Source organism: Lemur catta, chromosome 1 (genome assembly GCF_020740605.2).
Source record: "Lemur catta isolate mLemCat1 chromosome 1, mLemCat1.pri, whole genome shotgun sequence".
In the NCBI taxonomy this organism is placed as follows: Eukaryota; Metazoa; Chordata; class Mammalia; order Primates; family Lemuridae; genus Lemur; species Lemur catta.
Genome location: NC_059128.1, coordinates 100,359,536 through 100,374,557, shown reverse-complemented (window position 1 = coordinate 100,374,557; position 15,022 = coordinate 100,359,536).

Here is a 15,022-nt window from a genome sequence, read left to right as displayed (position 1 = left end):
TTAAAAAATACTTACACCCTCACCTTTATATGTAAACACAGATGAACTTGACCTTCTGTCTGCAGTAATGCTCTGTGTGGCATTATGAATTTGGGGCCAGCAGATCTGAGTTCTATTCGTGGCTTTTCCACTAAATAACAGTTTGACCTTGAATCGTTTCCCTTTTTGGTTCATGATTCCCTCGTCCCACCAGTGGGTAGGAATGCCACGTATGTGCAAGTGCTTTATGAACTGAAAAGTACTTTGTAGGTGTTAGTCATGACTTATCCTGCTCTCCGACCATCTCCAAACACAAACCTTCTTCATTCTTTTGCTGTGGTTCCTAACCCTGGCCTCACATCTAGTTTTTAAAAGCTCTCTAGAATTGTCTAGACCTATGACCCATGGTGAGATATTCTGATTTAATTGGTTCTGGGGTGAGGCCTGGGCATGAGCACTTTTAAAGACTCCCGAGGTGATTTTAATGGGAAGGCAGCATCGAGAAGCCCTGGCCCATTGGAATGAGGGGTGTGTTCCTTCCCTCCTCCGTTTTCAAGGCTTGGTCCTACTCTCTCCTGTGTAGGGGTCTCCCCACAGTACTCAGCGTTCCAGAGGCCTGAGCACCTTGATGAACCTGCTCCTTCTGAGTCTCTGGCCAAACCTTCAGCTAGGGCACGGTCTTCCTGTTTGTTAGCATAGCAGGCCTTTCTCGAATAGCTTGACTGGTAAACTCAGCCAACAGTATTTTTACAGATGTTTCATTATTTTTAATGAAAACCAGCTCCCTCTCCACGTTGGGACACGAAGCCCTCTGGACATCTCCACGTGAGGTGCTGGCAGAACAGCCACAGTCTACACAGGCCCCAAACACCACCTTGTCTGTCCACCCTCCTCCTGCACACACAAGCCCACCTGCTCCTTCCCCTGACTGCCTCGTCTCAGCCAGTGATGTCCCCATCTCCTGTGTCACCCAGACCGGAAATGAGACCGTGTGGCATATGCAAAGAATGCGTGTTCTGGAGTTTGATTGCCTGGATTCAAAATCCTAGTGACTTTTGACAAATGACTTAGCCTCTCTGTGCCTCAGTTTCCTCTCCCATAAAAGGTGGATAATAATAATTCCTCTTTCTCATGATTTGTTAGACTTAAATGAGCAAATACCTGCAAAGTGCTTGGTAACATGGACATAGTAAATGCTCAATGAATGTGAGGCTACCTACCACATTTATACCTCCTTCTGAAACTCCCACAGTCAATCAACAGTCCAGAGCTGCTAATTCCAGCTCTGAAATGTTACAAACAGCCCCCCGCCCCTCCCCAGTGCCTACTGAGTTCCACACACCCTCTGCCCAAGGTCTCTGTCTCCAAGCATCCTCTAACTTAACCTCTATCATGCCACCAACTCATCTTACTAAAATAGAGTTTGGTCACATAACTTCCCCACATTAAAAAAAAAAAATGCTGCCTGCCACTTCCTGTACAGAGAAAAAGAGCCAAACTGCCTGGTGTCCCCTGCTGTGCTGTGTATCCTGTGGGTAAGTCTGTCTGAACATTTCTCGTTGATCCGCAACCCACCTGACTGTAGGGTAACTTCCTGAGCAGGCAGGCCAGCTTCACCTCCTGAAACGTGTCCATGCCTGGGTCTCATTTGCTATTGCATCATTCCAGGGTGTGGCTGGGGTGAAAAAGGCTCTGTTTAGTTTCTGCCACACAAGACTGAGACACATGACCAAGTACTTTTTGAAGACATGTTGTTCACCGATCCTTTTAAAACACTTTCCCCCTAAAGTGTGAGCTAGCTTTTTCCAGTCATTTTCATCCACATACTCTACTGCTTGTGAATTGTAAACAGGACAGAATAGCTACGTAGAAACTAACAGCAAAGATCTAAGGAGGAAAGAATTGAAGCAACAAGGATGTCGACTTCTTATTCCTAACACCGACACTGATTCTGGTGAGTGCTCATTCCCTTAGTGGATAAATAATCCTGTGAGCTACAGTCTTAGTACTTCATTCTCAGGAAGCATCGCTCAGGATGACAGTCACGTTGATTGGATCAGTTCTTTATGGTTCAGTCGGGGGGGGGGGGTGAGGGTTGCAGAGTGGGGGAGGGCAGGCATGCCATCCACTCATTGCTCAGGGAGCTGGAGTGTACGGGGTAGTGGGAGCTGCCTCTGGAGTGTGTATACAGCCCGTAGGTGAACTCAGCTACCTTCCCTTGGACCAATTTCTAGTTGAGCAGCTGCTTGCATAACAGCTCCGATTTGGAATCAGCTGCAGGATGAGCAGAAGCAAGCTAGACACGTGCCTTGTGATTGGACCCAGACATTCAAATAAATTGAAATCCTGGGCAATTTACTAGGGCAAAAAAAAAAAAAAAGCAGCAAGCTGATAGTGCTTCGGATAAAAGATGAATCCTAAGTGATCCTTGCCCTCCTCTATAATCCGAGTGCAGTAGGTACAGACCTGCCTTCTCAACACTGCACTCACAGTTAACCCAACTTCAAAGATGAATTCCGGAAGGTCAATTTGTTACGGCTGCTCAGAGCGGCAGCCTAAGCAAATTCCTGACGTTGTTGTGCTATCTCAGTGCCCTCTAGTGTCCAACTGGGACGCAGCCTTATCTAAACAACAGAAGGGTATACTCCTGCAGTTGGGGAATAAGACTGATTTAAATTCCAGCCTTGCCACTTGCTAAACTAAGAGGCTGTCTCACTTCTCTAAGTTTCAGCTTCCTTACCTGTAAAAAGGATATGATGATGCCTACAACATCAGTTTTCTTGTAAGGATTAAAGGATTAAGGTTTTCCATGATACATGGAAAGCACAATGCCAACCTAGCATAAAGAAATTGCTCCCCAAAATACATTGTCACCAGGATGTTCAGACATAAACTCATCCCAAGCAAGAAGGACGGGAGAGACTTACCTAGAGCACTCATCACTTTGCGTTATAGTCGAGTGTTTATGCTCCATTCCCTTGTTGGATTATCAACCATGAGGTAAGGGACCACATATCTCAACACATCTTATAGTGTCTGGCCCGTGACAGGAGCTCAGAAAATATTTGTGGAATGGGTACTGAATAAAAACTTACTTTCCCTACCTTTAAAAACACTGGGCAATGTGATATAAATTTAGTGTTCCCCAATATCCAAGCAGACTCTTTTGCAGAGCATGCAGATTCTAAGAGCTCTAAAATTCAGCGCTGTCTGGTGATTTCCCCTTGTCCTGAAATACTCTGGCCCTGAAATACACCTTGGAGTGTCTGTAGGCCCCATCATAAGGTATGAAAAGCACATTCTCCAAAATAAAGTCTGGCATGGGGAATCCTGAGCTCTGAACCCCTGAGGAATCTGAAAAAGGGAGTGAGCTCCTGGGACAGAGGGGGTGGAGGCCAAGGGCCAGTAGCGGCCTTTGCAAGTCAGAACCCAAAAGACCCCCTCTGCTGCCACTCGTATGTGTAAAATGGGAGTGGTGGTCCCATCCTGAAGCACCTGGAATCCCCTCTGATGGGTCAACTCAATTAACAAGTGCCCAGATGAATTCAGTTATACAAATATGCTTAAGCCTCTGATAGGTCATCTCAAATCGGCTATGACTTCAGACTTTAGTGAAGAACAGATAGCAACCGTCATGAACTTGAATATGAATATGTCATAAATATTTTCTTTATCCCAAAATTATTCTTCTAATAGCACAAGTCTACAAACCCACAGTCAAGAAAAGAAAATAAACAAGACAGACAAGTAGATCAATTTCATCTTTAAACACAAGAAATACCATGCGAGAAATTTTAACTATATTATTACTTTTAAGGAGATAAATGTGGGGACAAAAACTTGCTTATTCTGAGGTGCACAGTACCTTCACAAGATGGAGAAGCTAACTTTGACATTGAGAGCTGATTAGAAGCTGGTAATTACAGATTTATGGAGTGCGACATCTGTTCTTTGTTTAGGATAGCCTTAAAACAATTTAAGGAAGATGGAGTCTATAAAACCCCAAAGCTCTTAGAAAATAACAACCTCACAGGGGAACTTAACAGAAGGTCAAATTAAAATGCAGGGCTTCGTAGCCTTTACTGAATGGCAAATAACCAGATTTGGGGCCTTGAAATGATGGTGAAGAACTCCTACAGGGGATTTAGTCTCTGCATCCAGCCAAATCTTGCCATCCATGCCAGGCAGAAGGAGCCGGGTCACCTATGTGAAGAGCTGGGATCCCTGTGAGACAAAAAGTGGGGGTGTACTGAGATCCTAGTCTTTAAATAGTATCAAAAATAAGGCCAGGCACGGTGGCTCACGCCTGTAATCCTAGCACTCTGGGAGGCTGAGGCGGGAGGATTGCTTGAGCTCAGGAGTTCGAGACCAGCCTGAGCAAGAGCGAGACCCTGTCTCTACTAAAAATAGAAAGAAATTAGCCAAACAACTAAAAATAGAAAAAATTAGCCAGGCATGGTGGCGCATGCCTGTAGTCCCAGCTATCCGGGAGGCTGAGGCAGTAGGATTGCTTAAGCCCAGGAGTTTGAGGTTGCTGTAAGCTAGGCTGATGCCACGGCACTCACTCTAGCCTGGGCAACAGAGTGAGACTCTATCTCAAAAAAAAAAAAAAAAAAAAAATTAAGGAAATTAAAAATAAAATGCCCTTCAACTACAACATCACTTGTATACTAAATCACATTAGAGGGAAGGTGCTGATAAAGTGAATTGAATGTCTGTCTCACACCAGGAACTGCCGTAGCTGCCAGGAATAGAGGAATGAACAAGACGCAGGTACATCCTGTTTTCGTGGTGCTTAATTCTTCTGGAAGGAGGCAGGCAATACTCAAATAAGCAAGATGACTTCAGATAATAGTCTGGGAAAAATAAAACAATGTAATGGGGTAGAGAATGACAGTAGATGGGGGTGAAGAGCTTTTTACAAATTTTCAAGGAAATAACAAAAGTAGAGAGTATAAAGAACTCTAATATGTTCCCCAGATTTAACAATTATCAGTTTTTCCTGCATTTACTTCATTGGGTCCGTTTCCAATCTCCCTTCCTCCCTCCCTTCATTCCTTCCTTTCTTTGTTTTGCTACATAAACTATAAAATTAAAAATCATATAATAATATGATGTAGCTTGACATTTTAACAGTAATTATAGTTATGTGAGTTATATAACTATAATTATAAAAATATGTTATGCAACTATAATTATAAAATTATAAATTATAAAATGATTACTAAACATTATAAAACAACATTAAAAATAAAATTACATAAATAGCCCATAATCTAATCACCTGAACTTAATAACTGAATTTATGTGCTTTTTCTTCCATCTTTTAAAAAATACCTCATTGCAATATGACATACTATTGACAAGTACGCAGATGATACTGTGTACAGCTTGCTGAAGCATCATAAAGTGAACATGTCTGTGTAACTATCACTCCAGCACTCCAGGTTTGCTTTATTCCTTGCAATTTATTTATTGAAGAAACTAGTCATCATTCTATCATTTCCCACATACTGGATTCCTTTTATATTTCTTCTACTCCTACATTTTCTGTAAAATGGTCATTAGATCTAGACTTTACACTAGGGTCAGGGTCAGTAACAGTTCCATGCTAAGTAAGTCATGATGGAGCCAGAAGCAATGAAAACACGAGTAATACTGATCCTGTCTTTATTTAAAATTTGAGTATTTTGTTCATGATAGAATTTTTTTGCATTTATGGTGATTTTAAAAAAATATTGTACCAAAGTTGATTTATGTTATCACTGAATTTTTTGGTCATTCCCTATTCTTGGCTCTAGCTAGAGCATCTGTCAGTCCCATGTTCAGTTTTTTCGGCAAGAATACTTTATAGTTGACAGTGTGTCCCTTCTGCACCACATTAAGAGGGACTAGCTTTCTATTGCCTCTTTTTGTTATGTTAAGAACGATAGGCCGGGCATGGTGGCTCACGCCTGTAATCCTAGCACTCTGGGAGGCCGAGGTGGGAAGATCGCTGGAAGTCAGGAGTTCCAGACCAGCCTGAGCAAGAGTGAGACCCCATCTCTACTAAAAATAGAAAGAAATTATATGGACAGCTAAAAATACATATAGAAAAAAAAAATTAGCTGGTGGCGCATGCCTGTAGTCCCAGCTACTTGGGAGGCTGAGGCAAAAGGATTGCTTAAGCCCAGGAGCTTGGGGTTGCTGTGAGCTAGGCTGACGCCATGGCACTCTAGCCCAGGCAACAGAGCAAGACTCTGTCTCAAAAAAAAAAAAAGAATAATAAGTGGAGGATGTCCCCTGTCATGGCAACTGTTCCATATTGTACTGGAAATCCTAGCAAGTGTGATCAGACAAGAAATAAAAGGCATTCATATTGGAAAGGAAGAGGTAAAGCTGTCTCCTAACACAGAAGACATTGTTATTTATGTGGAAAATCTCAGGGAATCTACAAAAAAAGCTTGTAGGACTGAGTGTAGCAAGGTCAACATGCAAATATAAGTCCTATTTCAATAGCTACAAATGAACAGTTAGCTACTGAAATTTATAAAGTAGTACCATTTATGGTAATTCCAAAAAGAGTATGATATACTTAGCTATAAGTCTAACAAAATATGTGCAGGATAATCCCTCCTTCCCACTCGACCCCACTTCGCACCTCATCTCCTGGCAATGTGCTGAAAACTACAAAATACTGAGGGAAGAAATTAAAGACCTAAATAAGTGAGGAGACATATTCTGTTCATGTATTAGAAGATTTATTATAGTTAAAATGTCAAACTTTCCCCAACTGATCTATAGATTTAAGGCAAACCCAAACGAATCCCAACCTGATTCTTTATAGATATAGGTAAGTGAATTACAAAATTTATATTTAAAAGTAAAGGAACTAGAATACCCAAAACAATTTTGACAAAGAACAAAATCAAAGATTCGTACTACTCAATTTTAAGACATACTGTAAAATAAAACTACAGTGATCATAACAGTATGGAATTGATTTAAAGACAGAAATAAATGAAACAGAATAGAGACTCCAGAAATAGATCCATAAAATATAGTCAGTTTTAAAGAGCTTTATTGATATTTAATTGACTTATAACAAATTATACATATTTACAGTATATGGTTTGATAAGTTTTGACATATGTATATATCTATAAAGGCACTACCCTAATCAAAATAATTAACATATCCATTATCCCCCAAAGTGTCCTGTGTCCTTTAGTAATCCCTCCTTCCCACCCGACCCCACTTCGCACCTCATCTCCTGGCAATCACTGATCTGAGTTCTGTCATTTACATTAGTTTGCACTTCCTGAAATTATATAGTAGTGGAATCATACAGAATGTACTTTTTTGTCTTGCTTCCTGAACTCAACATAATTCTTTTGAGGATCATCCATGTTATAGCATGTGTCAATAATTCATTCTTTTTTATTGCTCTGTGGTCCATTGTATTCATGTACCACACTTTGCTTATCTAGTCACTTGTTGATGGGCATTCAGGTGTATCCTGTTTTGGCTATTACAAATAAAGCTGCTATGAACATTTATGCGCAAGTCTTTGTATGGGCATATGCTTTCATTTCTCTTAGGTGAATGGCTGAATCAAATGGTAACTGCGTTTAGTTGAAAAACTGTTTTCCAAATTGATTATACCATTTTATTCCAGAAGTGTATGAGTGTTCCAGCTCCATCACATCCTTGCCAACACTTGGCATAGTTAGTCTTTCTAATTATAGCTAGTCTAAACAGTATGTGGTGGTAACTCATTGTGGTTTTTATTTTCATTTTTTCTAATATTGAAGATCTTTTCCAAATGTGAAAGACTTTTTCGTGTGCTTATTTCTCATCTGTATATCTTCTTTTGTGAACTGACTGTTGAAAGTTTTGACAAAGGTATGAAAGCAATTTAATAGATTATCTTTTCAACAGATGGTGCTGAACAATTGGATATTAAAATGCAAAGTTTGGACCTCAACCTATACTCATATCATAGACAAAAATTAACTGAAAATGAATAATAGGCCTAAATGTAAAATTTTAAAACTTATAAAACTAACTTTTTAAAATTAAAACTGTTAGGTTTAAAAGAAAAAGAGAACATCTATATGAACTTGAATCACAAAAAGATTCTTAAAAGAAAAAAATGATAAACTAGAATTTATTGAATTAAAAATTTTGCTCTGTGAAAGCCAGTAAGAGCTTGAAAAGATAAGGCAAAGACTGGGAGAAAATATTTGCAAATCACACATCTGACAAAGGACTTGTACCCAGAATATATAAAGAACTGTCTAACTCAAAAATAAGAAAACAAACCTACTTTTTAAAAATGGGTAAAAGATTTGAACATGCACCTCACCAAAGAAGATACACTGATGGCAAATAAACATATGAACAGCTGCTCAACATCATTAGTCATTTGGAAAATGCAAATTAAAAACCATAGTGAGATACCATTGCATACCCATTAGAATGACTAATATAAAAAGTTCTGATAATGCCAAGTGCTGATGAGAATACAGAGTAACTGGAACTCTTATATGTGGCTGGTGGGAATGCAAAATGGTACAGGACTGGCACTCTGGAAAACAGTTGGATATCTTCTCACAAAGTTAAACATATACTTACCATTTGACCCAGACATCTCATTTGTAGTTATTTATTATAAATTAAGACTGACACTCACACAAAAACCTGTACACAAATGTTTATAGTGGCTTTATTCACAATTGCCCCAAACTGAAAACTACCCAAAGGTTTTTCATCAAATAAATGGATCAACAAACTATGCAGCATCCACACAATGGACTACCATTCAGCAGTAAAAACCATGGGCTACTGATACACACAGCAGTATAGACGAATCTCAGATGCTGTATGTTAGGAGAAAGAAGCCAGTCTCCAAAGATTCTGCACTGTATAATTCCATTTATATGGCAATTGAGAAAGGACAAAACTATAGGAGGAAAAAACAGATCAGTGGTTGCCGGGGGTGAGAGGAGGAACTGACTACAAAAGGGCAGCATGAGGGAGCTCTGTGGGATCTTGGAATTGTTTTATATCACAAACAATGTGGTGGGGATTACAAGAATCTATCCATGTGTGAACCCTCATCGAACTGGACAAGAAAAGTGAAGTTTACGGTATATAAATTTTTAAAAGCATTATAATAAAAATGATTGACCAGTGGTTTCATGTGTCGGCACCTGACCCATCCCCGTAAATTCCTGAACCTGCAGTGCTTGATGAATAACCTAGAGGCCAGGGTGGCTGGAGCTGAGGGGGCTGAGGGCAGAGTGTCACCACCGAGGTCAGAGAGGTGGGCAGAGCTGGCCCCCATAGGCCACAAAGACACTTGGAAAGGCGTCTACGCCTCTTAAAGATCATTCTGGCTGCTAGGTGGAGGAGGGTTATGTAATAGTGAATTATGGAAAAATGCTTTTTCACTTTTAAAAAGTAATTAAAGAGAAAAGCCATCACACCTCAAGAAGGGAGGTCCAAATAATAGGAACATTTTACGGGGACCGAGGACTAGGAGGGAGAAGAAAACAGTTTGGCTTTTAAAATGCAGTTTTGCTTTGTGGTTAGACTGTCCTTGTTTGGCCAGCTCCAGTGCTGCAGAGGCAGGGCCAGAGTGTTTTCTTGGCCTTCTGTCTCAGAATAAACAAGCATTGTGTCTCCAAGCTTTTCAGAGGGTCCCAGGTACAGGGTGACCCGATCCAGACCGCAGAAGCTTCCTTGCCAGCTTTCTCACAGCTCACAGCGTGGACCCTGTTGCTATAAACACACGGCCTTGGGCAAGTTTGAGCACCTCCCGGAGCTAGTTTCTATGCCATCCCAACTCCTCGTGGGCAGATGAGGCTTACCCACGGAGAATGGAGCTTCCTGGGTGGGGCTAGCACCTCTGACCTCGGAAAACACTGGAAAATGAGTGTGGTCAAGGCTGTTGGGAGCCCCATGAGTCACCAGAGATGGTTTCACATGGGATGGGTGGTGCTGCGGAAAGGGGCTGGGACTCGAGGCCGAAGGAGGTGTCTATTTGCTGGCCCCCGCTAGCCAGTAGCAAAAATACCCACCCAAACCCCCAAGTCCAGGTTCACAAAATGGCTGTGCACACGTTAATCCTGGTGAAGAGAGAAAGGAAAGAGAGGAGGGAGGGAAGGAGGGAGGGAGAGAGGGAGAGGAGATGGGGAGGAAGAGGGAGGGGGTGGAGGAGGGAAGAAGAGAGGGGAGGGGTGGGGGAGGGGAGAGGGGAGGGAGGGGAGGGGCAAGGGAGGGGGGAGAGAGAGACTTAGTTCAGCCTCAGCTCTAAGAATCCTTGACTTCTCCCTCTTTGCTGTTCCAAGATAGCTGATTTCCATCCAAAGGGACCATTTCATTTGGTTTCTGGGATGTTGCTGCCCCTCTTGCCTGCTTTATTTCTCCTCTTCAAAGCCCTGGTCACCTTGGTCATGGGCAAATGTCTTCCTAATGAAAGGGTTAGGCCTGTCCCTGTTGGAATCACTGAGCATGAGGACTGCAGCCAAGTCCCATGGCTCAATGTCAAGTTCCCTTTTAGATGGAAACCACTTGATACCCTTTGCTCATGCAGTCCTGAAGTCTGAATATACTGAAAGAAAGGGGAGAATTCTGACTCAGAGATTTAACTCTGTCTACACAAATATTGGTAATTACTAAAAAACAAAAAAAAAATCAAATAATGATTTTTTAAAAAACTGATAATAAAACTTATCTTTAATTGGCACCAGAAAACCCGATAAAAGAGTATTGGCTGGTGGGTTTCCCAGAGCTTCCCATGAATTGCCTTTCACGTGTTCACCATAGTCAATGTTCAGGTTACCAGGATCAAAGTGACACCTGGGAAAACAGAAAACAAAAGCAAGACCTGAGCTGGGAATCAGGCTCAAGCCATAGACCTCAGGTCAAAAAGCTCTGTCACCTTGGGGATGTCAGTGGCCCTCACTACCCTAGTAGTTCTCAGTTTCCTCATGTGTAAGGCAAGGGCTAGGATTTGGTCTATGATTTCAAACCCTGTCATATCTGGGCAATTTTTATATTGCTCAGACTCTTCAATTTTTATCACTGGTCTTAAATTTTGCACCTTCTCTTTACCATGTATGTCTTCATTTCTATGGGAAGTCTGCTGGAGTATCCTGCTACTGCCCAAAACTAATTGAGTTAAAAAAATCAGTCTTCTCAGTCAACCACCTTTCTTTTCCCCCTTTATCTTGGTAATGAAAGAATTTATGCTGGAGCCCAAATGGCAGCTTTCCCTTTCTCCTTAAGGGCCACCTCCCTCTGTATTTGGTGGTGGGCTGGGGTTATCTCCCTTCTCCCACATCTGAGTTTCCCCAGGGCCTCTGTCCCTGTGGGTTCTGTTCTCTTCTGGCAGCTCCAGGCTCAAGTCGCCCTCAGCATCCAGCTGCTTCCTGTGCAATGGAGCACGTGTGGCTCCTCACTCTTAGACTTCCCAGCCTCCATGACCCTGAGCCAGCAAATTTCTGTTCATTAGTATTCTGTTACAGCAGCCCCAAGCAGGTGTGCATCCCCTCCTGTGTGGAGAAACTCCACCTCCCACGTATAGGGACTGTCCCGTCACACAAGGGTCTCCACACCCTACCCAACTCCAGAAGTTCCTTTAGCCAAGTATTGGTTATTGCATCGAGGATGACACCTGTTCAGCAAATTGCTCCAAGATGAACTTGGGCTTCTCAAGTCCCTCAGAGCTAGATGGGCTGTGGGGGACATGGGACACACGCCTGTCCGCGCCATTCTGAATTGAAAGTAGAGCTCTTTATTCTTCCTAATACCCACAGAATAGTAGTTGGTGCATGTACATACCCTCCCAATGACAAACATTAATTCCCAGAAATAGCGTAGACTTCAGACTACAAAAAGAAAACAAAAACTTTTTTTTCAAACTGCTTATACTTTGCAAGGCTGCCCCTTGGAGTTTTACTGTACGTTGTTTTGGTGACCAGAATGTGTTCCTTTGCTCAATTCTTCCCCATCCATTCTACTTTCAAATGGTACTCCCTTAGACTGGCCAAGAACAAGAAAAGGGGCCTATTGGCCACATGGCTTTAGTAGCAGTTTGTGGAGCCTCTCAAAGACCCCACCCCCAACCCCAGAAAGGATCACTTATAACGTGAGAGACAAATGAAGTTCTTAGATGATGGGGCCATGCTGTTCCCCACTTTCTGTCTCAGTGTGGTGAGTGGGCAGAGGGGTGTGTGTGTGTGCGTGTGTGTGTGTGGGGGGGAGGCAGGTAATTCTTCCAGTTATAATAGCAATAGAAAGGGTGAGGTCTGACCCATACTTACTAATTTTGACAACATCTCTTAATCCTGACTGCACATTAGAACCGGCTGAACTGCTTTAAAAATGCCAATGCCTCACCCCTGAAATATTAAATCAGAATCTCTGGGGGTGAGGCCCCAGCATCGTTGTTTTTAAAAGCCTACAGATTTGCATTTGCAGCCAGGGCTGAGAACCACTGATGTTTAGCGCTGGGAAGTTACCACAACTGGAAAAAGTCACATTTTGCTGTGCCTGAAATGAATTCTGCAGCCCAAGGCAGCATTGTTCCAGCAGGCTCCTTTGCACATCCAAGATTCTGGGTGAAATCTCAAATGGAGTGGGGACCAACGGTATTGGGTTCCTATGAGGCAGCTGCTATGGAGGGTCTGGAATGGCAGTTACCAGCAATCCCAGGAGAAGGCCCCTACATTATAGGTAGACCCTTATTTTTAAGAGATGACTGCAATTACTATACAGTGCCTGATACAGAGTGGACCCTCAATACACATAGTACTTGCCGAAACGATGACTACCCCAGAGCACGAACAGGCAGTTACCCTCTCCCACCACCAGATGGCGCCATACCAAGCCTCACTATAAGTCTCAACTCCCCAAATGTAAAGGCTGAATAGTTGAACCTGGAGATGAAAGGGGAAGCAAGGTGGGTTGTTCTTTTTCATGCTTTATCTATTTAAATAAGCGGGTCAGTAAAATTCGAAGTGGTAAAAATAAAAAGTAGGGGTATATGAAGGCTGAGGCTCTTAGTTGACACCTGTGTGTTCACGCCGTCTTGGGATGGCAGGCCCGGCCAGGCACTAAACTATTTTATAAATAAAATAGTTTATTTATATAACTTATACAATAAGTTATATATAACTATTTTATCTCAATAAATCCTCTTCCAGGAAACATTTCCAAGTCATCCTGTTCCTTAGCCTTTTCCACTTACCTGGGGAGTGCTGGGAAACAACTCATTTGTGGAAACACAGATATAGTCAGTTATACATCAATTAATAAGACTTTTGAATAAAGCTGGCCTTGGCACCGGGGAGGTTGGTGGGATTTCTTGTCCACGTGTTGGGTCCTAGGAGAGGAGGCAGAGTGACATCTTATGACCCGCTTTTGATTGACAGGCTGACCCGAGTCCAGCTGCTTGAAGGATTCCAACCCTAGTGCTCAAAGAGCCCCACAACTCAGGCGATCGGAGGCTCCTCTGTCTTGGGTGTGTGCTTCCTCTGAGCTCTGTGGGCAGTGGGCAGAGAGGGACTGATCGTTGCCAGAGACGCAGGGCCACCTACCTGGCCATCTGCTCCTGCAGCCCCTCAGCTGCCCGCAAGACCAGCCACTTGACTCCGGGGGTGGGTGGGGGGGAAGGAAGATGAAGTGGCCCACAGGGTGGGGAGGGAATGGCCTGGTGGTGACCAAAACCTCTCTGAGCCTCGTACCTTCTGGCTGCTCTCAGGAGAGGAATGAGAAAAGTCTGAGCTTAATAACCGTTTAGACCCCAGGTGTTGGGCAAGATGCTTCCCATAATAATGTCTGTTAGTCCCATTCATAGGTGACAAACCCTCCTGGGCCCCGGTCTGTACTGCTCAGTGCTGCTGGGGGATAATCGTAAATTCGCAGCCTTCGGTGCCTCTGAGCGATCTCTGACCTGCTCTAGGAAGCATCCTCTGCCTGCTGCATGATGGCTCTTCCCGACGTTTCCCACTGCTCTCTGACCCCCTCTCAGCAGACGGCTCTGCCTCCTAGTTCCCAGAGAAAATGGACACCGTCCGGCATGAAATCCCTCCACTTCCAGCCTCCCTCCTACAGACTTATTTATGTCTGCCGCCCTCACAGCCTCCCCTCCTGCAGAGACCAGAATCTCTTCACAGCCCCCAGGACTCCAGCCCCTTCAGCCCCGCCCAGGTTTCCTCTCTGTCTTTGATTGCTCTTCCAAGTATCATCCCTCTCTCTCTCTCTCTCTCTCTCTGGCTCTTCCCATGAACAAGCTCCCCCAACATCAAATAAATGAAACAGAACAAAAACCTCCCTTAAGCCTGTCACGTAGCGCGTGGTCTCCCGCCTGCCTCAGTCCCCTCAACAAACCCAGCCACCCAGGCTTGGATGTGGGGCGTGTGTAAAGACAAAGGGAGGGGGCAGGGATAGAAGTCCCTTCCCCTCTGCTTCCCACCCTTCCCCACTGGTGGCCTGTTACCATAAGTAGCAGTGGAACAGCGAAAATAAGCACAGGGCTCCAGCAGCAGCACCACCATGCACATGTGACAATGACCTTGCAGTTTAGGCTCTGTCATCTGAGCTGGCATCAGAGGTGTCCACAGGCTGCTGAGGCTGTGGGCAGTGGGAGCCTCTGTCCTAGGTTGCCCTGGGCTTCACCTCCCACCAAATCATGCCTTCAGCCTCCAAGGCCAAGGCCACAGTGAAAATGAGCTAGGCAAGAAGCCTGTCCTTTCAGAGGATGAAATGGAAACAGGAGCAGCACAGCGGAGACAGCATTCAGGGGTGGGAGGTGGACACACTCCAGGCTGGGATCAGGCTGGGTGGTCTATGCAGCCCTGCAGTTAAGTGGGTTTCAGAGGAGACCTGGATTACTGCTCACGACACTCCCCATGTTTAAATAGCAGAGACTCCGCGTGCTCAGAATCTTGTCTGGGAAATCTTCCAGACTGGCCTTGACCACCACTGCCATGCCCCTGCTGCAGCCCTGTGTCCTGCAGTCCCTCTCTCTAGTTGCTGTTCCCAGGCACCGACC